The following is a 7273-nucleotide window of genomic DNA, read 5'->3' as shown; positions in this document are numbered from 1 at the left end:
TGAATGAAATTCAAACCTAAATTCTACGTTGTAATTTATTCCACGTCAAACGAATAGCAACATTTTGATGCAAAAAATAATTATTTGGTATAGTTTAAAATACAATAGAAATTTCAACATTGCCGTCCCGATATTTCATAGCTAATTAATTCAAAATTACCTTTCTCTTAGTTTGGGGTGATGAAAACGTTTTTGTTGCCAAAATGTCATCAATTCAGTTAGATTTGTGAAGAATGTTTCATTTCGTAAAAGGAAAGGTGTTATTGTATAGTCTGATACATGTGAACTTTTATAGTCAGATGTAAACAAGTTAAGAAGCGATAAGATTACTGCCTAAAATGATAAAAAAATAAAATTCACATATAGTTGGCGCATTCTATGTAATAAGCGTATACTTTCCACTTAGTCCGTTGCAACGGAAAACAAGTTTGCATAGAATGCAGCGTCAACTATATGTGAATTTTATTTTTTATCATTTTAGGCAATAAATCTATTATTGGAATTTAAACTGGAGTTTCATCCAGTTTACTTGCAAAGTAAGATAAATAATAAAATTTTCAAATATTTGTTCTGCGTCAAATAATTAGAACAGAATAGGAATGTTGAAAATCTCTTGAAAGCAAGAGATGAGATTCGACGTCTCTCAGTCTCTCATATATTCTCCTTCACTTCGTATGTTCGCTGGTATAGTGTATTACCGTTGATGCCGTTGTATTTTACGCGTAAGTGAAACAGCAGCGGCAATAGCGTCAACGGCAGCACATACGAAGCGAAAGGGGAATATGTATCGTGCATCTGTTTCCAGCATTACTCAGCTCTCAGTCATATGCTGAGCAGCAGCAAATAATGATACTTTGGTTTCACCAAAATTATGATAGATAGGTAATGTTTCATAATAAATTTCATAAATTCTTTTCATTTTTATAATGTAAAAAAATTATGTACAAACTCAAAAGATTCAGCCAGTTTTGGCGGTGAATAAATAAGAGATCTTGAGATGTTCTTTAAAAAGCAAACTTTGCGGCGAAAAAATTTATCACCAGAGTGAAATCATTGAATCCATTAAAAGGTAGAAGTTGAATGCAAATTACGGCAGCTAATGTGAGCGCAGATAAGAGAGCACAAAAAAATTAAGTCCACCGAAAGTAATAAAAATCAACCATTAAATTGACCGATTCAATTGTTTCTCTTATCTATTGATCCAAAAACAAATGGCGTGTTAAACAATACTGGCTAGACGTTTCTGGCTAAATAATGCGAAAATTAAGCCATTTTAAATGTTATTTTGTATTCGAAAAATCGAAAAACACACACCAAACCTCGATGAACATTGTAGTATATTTCAATTTGAATAGATAACAATCCATCCAATCAGAGAAATGTTGCCATTTTTTCGTTGCGCATTTTTTTCTATCTCGACGAAATCAATTTTTTTTTTATTTCTTTTTATTTATATCGAGTTATAATTTGTTCACGGATCTGATCAATAAAATGGTAACGTAAAAAAATAAACTAATAATTTTTAAGTCAGATTGGGGAACACAAAGGTTGATATTGACATATCGAGCGTAACAAAGAAAATGAATGAGAATTTATGATAAATATTCATAGATTCTTCTTAATCGATTTGGTCGGGATCATAGGTTCAGACTAGTTAACCAATTGCTCGTGAAATGATTCTGCAGAGATTTTGAAATTGAGTATGGTTATAATAAGTTTTATTATTTGTTTGCTCTTTTTAAAAACAAATTCTTTTTATTCGAATCCAATTTCGAGAATAGATCAGCTTGAAAATAAACAACTGATGAATTCGATTCGGTTTTCCTATTCCTTGATGCCGAAAATGCGATTTCATATCATTATGTCCGGATCTCTTACTCGTCCCATTTTTTTTATGTTTGATCAACGTCATTAAACATGTAATAGATCAGTTTAGTGCGTCAATAACATAGACCCATGATGACTCAAATATAGTCGATGATCGCATGGCGATAAAAAAGATCAAACTGTTTTTAATTGAATAGATCAGAATAAAAACTCGACTGTAAGTTGAGTCGAAAGAAATGAAAGTAGTGGGTTCGAAAAAAATCGAGGTTCCACACCGTACCTTCTGCGGACAGCATGCCATCCAAAATTTCACATTTTTGCTTATTTCAATTATTTTCTTACATTTTGCACTATGGGTACGATGGACCCATATTGTTCGTTTTTGTTCTTAGAGTGAATGGACTTGTTTTCTCAAATCCCATTTGAAACGTAAAAGTCGAGTTTTCATTCTAATCCACTCAATTATCTTTGACTTTTGTTTACATTTCATTTTGTTTTGGTCATCTATGTCATAAAATATTGGCGTATATAGCATTTGAATCACTTGACCGTAGTTGAATAGAGCGCCGAATAGAGAAGAAGAAAAAAGTAAATAAAGAGAAACAGAGAAAGGGAAATAGCACGCCATTTCAAATGTAAATGACGGGTCACGTCAAGAGAGTTGAATTTCCGACTTTCTGGCCTCATATTCCCATTTCAAACAATATTGATTTGACGTGGCTTCAATGTCAAGCGGTCTAATCATGCATTCTTCGTGTGTCTCAGAGTATTTTTCTTCTCTGTAAAAGAAAACGTACAACCACAAAAATCGTGCAAAATATTCTAAATGAACAAAACGAAGAAATACACCGGAATGGTATTGAAGCACGTTCAGCAGTTTTTTCTATTGAATGCACACAACAAAACAAACGACTGATGATGACGAAATACCTGGGCGAAAGTGTCATCGCTAAAAATGAAATTCAATCGGTTTTTTTTTTGTCAAATCTTTATCCATTTTGTTATGGACTATTCTTCTTCTATTATTTTTCTCCTCTTCTTCTTCTTCTTATCTGATTCATATACATTGCGCATTTTGATATTCCGTTTTCTTTCAATTTGTTTTTTTATTGTTTATATAAGCACGTGCGGCAAGCAATATACGACATTCTCATCAATCACTTCAAAGAATTACGGTATGAAATCACGTTCCATTTTTCGTGTATTTTTTCACTGCTGCCACATTACTCTCATTCGAAAGCAAATATTTAATTCATAATCAGGGCAGTTTTTTTGTTGCTGCTTATCATTTCTACGATGTGTTCTACTTTAATTCTGAGAGGCAAAAACAACAACATTGAAACAGATGGAGGATTTTAAAAATGAAAAAAAAAAAAAAAAAAAAAAAATCAGAAAAACCCCACATCGATCATAGAATGTTTTTTTAGCAAAGAGCACAAATCTAGAATCAACGAACTTTCGAATCAACGGTTTGCATGTTTATTATTAAAATAATATCGTTGGCTGCATGCATTAAAATGCATTCGCCTCTTTCATGTATTGTTCGGACAAAGCCAATGACTTGTTCTTTCCGCAGACAGCACAAAAGAAACGGCACCAATCCATTATTATTGCGCTGCGCTTCATAATCAACAAACGCACGCGTTCATTCGCTTACCCGCAGACCATTGCATGCTCGTTATTATACCGATAAATCTATTGTACACTTTGTCAAGATGGTTGTTGTTACTTAATGACGCCAATTTTTGCGTATTATATTTTCTCAACCAAAAAAAATACCGTAAAGGAGAACAAGTCATCAAAAATCAAAATAAACATTCGAAACACTAATTAATGATCAAATTTGTTATTTTGCTATTTCGATTCCATTTTGATTTTATATTTAAATTTTAATATGTTGTCAATTCATCAGCCAATCATCGATCGTAGAGTAGCAATCACTATTTCATGGAAGAAGAAGACTTTGTTTTTCTACGGCTTTCTATTCACGTCAGCTGGCCGAGTTATTTTGGTTTTTATTCGTGACTGTTTGAGAATAAATGCGATGTTTTTCCTATACATTTTTTTTGCTCGCCAAATTTAGAACGACATATCGCGGACTTCGTTCGTTCACCTGGAATTTCAATTTATTATTCAGATTGAAGAAGACCTCATTCAAAAAAAAAAAAAAAAAAAAAATACGCAAAATAATGGAATTTCTTACTAGGAAAAAAAATCGATACAAAAACAGTCAACAAACAAATAAACAGAGTACAAATAGAAAAAAAAAGTTCGCATTATCAATTAGTCATCAACGTTATTCGAATGTAGACTTACCACAAACCATAGATCCGTTTGCAAATGTCTCATGTCATCAAACAAAGAAAGTCGATGATCAATTCTTCTTCTGAGAAATAACATCTCGGAAGAAATAAACATTTCTCTCGACAAGCATTGATAAAATAATCGCGTACAAATGAAGATTTTAAAAGCGAATCCGACACAAAAAGCCGATTTTCATTAATCATTTCCTGGGATTTTTTTTTAAACAGAATTTGTGCTAATAATAAGCACGCATTTCTTGACGATTTCATAATTGAACTTAATACGGTTCAGGGTGAAAAGAGTAATATTAACTGGAATATGGTCGCGTGAATAATTCGGCCTTTACTTAATATGGCTATATGTGAATCTGCCTTTTGAATGGAAATGGAATGTTAATCCGATGTTTTTATGTCGTTGAAGTCAAAATAAACGTGCGGCGAGCACCGAAAAAAAAAGAATTCGTTCGCCCACTCATTCGCGAATTATAAATTAGTAGCGCCAGACGCAAATATCAATATTAATTTTTACTGTTAGCCCACAGCGGCCGCAACGAAAAATATTCCATCATTTCGAAAATTGCATTCGCAAAATGTACAAGAAACAGTTAATTATTAATGGGAATTCGTTTTTTTTGGGCGCATGCGTTTATAAATCGAGTAAAAAACAGCGACCGTATCTGGGGTTATTCGACATTGTGTTGCACCTACGGTCAATGCCGCATAACTTCCTTTTCCTTTCTCATCTCATCAGTCGCCGTCGTCGTCTTTTTCTGTTGCTGTCGAATCTAACTCTGCCCACATAAACAACATGATTACATATTGTTAATTTGCTGCAGCGACACTTTTATGCCGCTGTATGTGCGTATTCTTTTTCTCGAGTATGTTTTGAACCATGTTCATCTTCTGACCAATCCCTTTTTTTTGTTTCTCTTAACTGCAATGTTGATTATGTGATTTGGAATCGTGCTTGTTTGTGATTGTCGCCAGATGATGATTTTGCAAAATTCAACAAAAAAAAAAAAAAAAAAAAATACAATCTTTCCGGTTAACAGCGGACATTGTGTAATTGCACTTAAATGATTTATGTTTGAAAGAAAGGCCAAAAATAAAGTGCCCAAAAAAAGTGTCCACCAAGAAGAAGAAACAGCAAAATTGTAGGCACAGAATATCGTGAACGAATAACAAAAATTCAGACAGAAATAAAACATACAAATGCCAACAAACAAAGAATATATATGTGCCGTTAAAGCTGTGTTTTCCAAATCAAAAGAGGAAATTAATGTTTTCATTTAAATGCAATTTGCAAACGACGTCAACGGCGCAGAGCGCATACAACAGGATAGACAGAGACGTACATACAGCAATTTTTATCGCGGACATGTCATTGCAACGGTGCACACTCTCAAGTGGTTGGCGCACAAAAACGATTAATTTAATTTAATTTGTGGTTTGTTTTCCTCTTCATTGTAATGTGTATTTACAAAGGTGACCGCGCGTTTTGATTGTAAGTTTAAGAAAAAAAAAAGAATGAGAGAAAAGAGCGTCGAGATCGGTAAAACGTGACAAATTATGATATGATTATAGCACACCCACAGGAAATTTCCACATGCACCACACTATCAAATCGGCCAACAACAATATAAACAAATAATAATGTAATATGCATGTGCTATAAATAGCAAACGGACAGTATTAATTTTTCGTTTGCCATTTTAATAATTATCGCCATATCGAGCGATCATACAATATTTGATATGAATTGTACCCATTTCGCTGACTGAAAATGATTTAACGAAATTAATATTGATCTTTGGCCCATTAATTCTCGTAAAATGTGGCGCTTATGAAAAAAAAAATTCTATCTCTCTCGCTCAGAAAAGATTTGACGTTTCACTTTACATATGCCCGCATTCTTTCTCTTTCGATGGCACTGCTGCTGCAATCAGATTATCGGTGCATTGATGAGATGCGAGGAGAGGACAGAAAAATAAACAAATAATTGGCGTCTCTTCAAATGAGTTTGTTGGTTTGATGCAATTTTGATGTATGACAAAATACCCGCAGCATGATTGAATAATTACATAAATATTTAAAGTTTAAATTGAGAAAGAGAGAGATAGGGAGAGGAGTAGAAAATTGCAATAAATTTTAAATGGGAAAAACCTTTATATAGCATAACCAGCAAATTCGTTTTTTTTATTTTATTTTTTTTACTAGAAATCACGACAAATCGCATAATGACGGTTCTCTTGAACGAAATAGCCAACGGAAAAAGAGTAACAAATATAGAAATGTGACGGGCGATGCAATCGGGCACGTAAGCCGCAAGCGGTAATCTTTCTTCAACCGTAGTTTACTAGTTGTTGTTTTTCTCTTTCTTTTTTCTTCTTCTTTACTTTCTTATGGGCATTTTTCACACATATTTGTCATTTTTTACTCATAATAATCTTGTTTGTATTGCGGTGGGTATTTATTGCATTTCTCGATGCACGCATTTTCTATCTCTCTCTCTCTCTCTCTCTCTCTCTTTCGCTCTCTTTCTCTATCACTCACTGTTTCAACGGTGATCATCTTGTGTCATATATAGTTGAACAAGAAAATGTTCATGGAATGGTTTGCGACTACCTACTTAGGTATGCCATGCATTAATAGAAACTGCAACATCAAACGCTTCATGTGTGCATTACTATGCGTTAAAGTGCAGCAGAAATCGAGTACATGGTTTACGAAATTAATTACACCAAAAACTGAATGCCTTTGAAAACTGTGAATTTACACGAAACCATCGCTAAAAAACATTTTTGCGATGAATAGTTTTTTGTGGGTCGGTGCGGAACGTTCGCGTGGTTTACCATCTTTTAACATTTTTTGCCATTTTTGTTACTATTTTTTCTCTTCATCATTCGTCATCATCAAATCATAGCCAAAAATTATGGTATAGTACGGACAGTTCGTACGAGCCTTACATCTTACGCTGTCGATGGCATCAACGGCAGCCAATCGATTCCCTTTATCGCACTGAATTTCATTTACATTCGATTAAATTTGTTGAATAACGATTACGTCGACAAAATATACACAAAATGAGAAATAACACTTATGTGCAAACAAAATTCATGATGAACGTGCACTCGCGCCAACCA

The sequence above is a fragment of the Contarinia nasturtii genome, unplaced genomic scaffold, assembly GCF_009176525.2.
Source record: "Contarinia nasturtii isolate CC-2019 unplaced genomic scaffold, AAFC_CNas_1.1 Cnas_scaffold_187, whole genome shotgun sequence".
Classification (NCBI taxonomy): domain Eukaryota; kingdom Metazoa; phylum Arthropoda; class Insecta; order Diptera; family Cecidomyiidae; genus Contarinia; species Contarinia nasturtii.
This window is presented reverse-complemented; position numbering follows the sequence as displayed.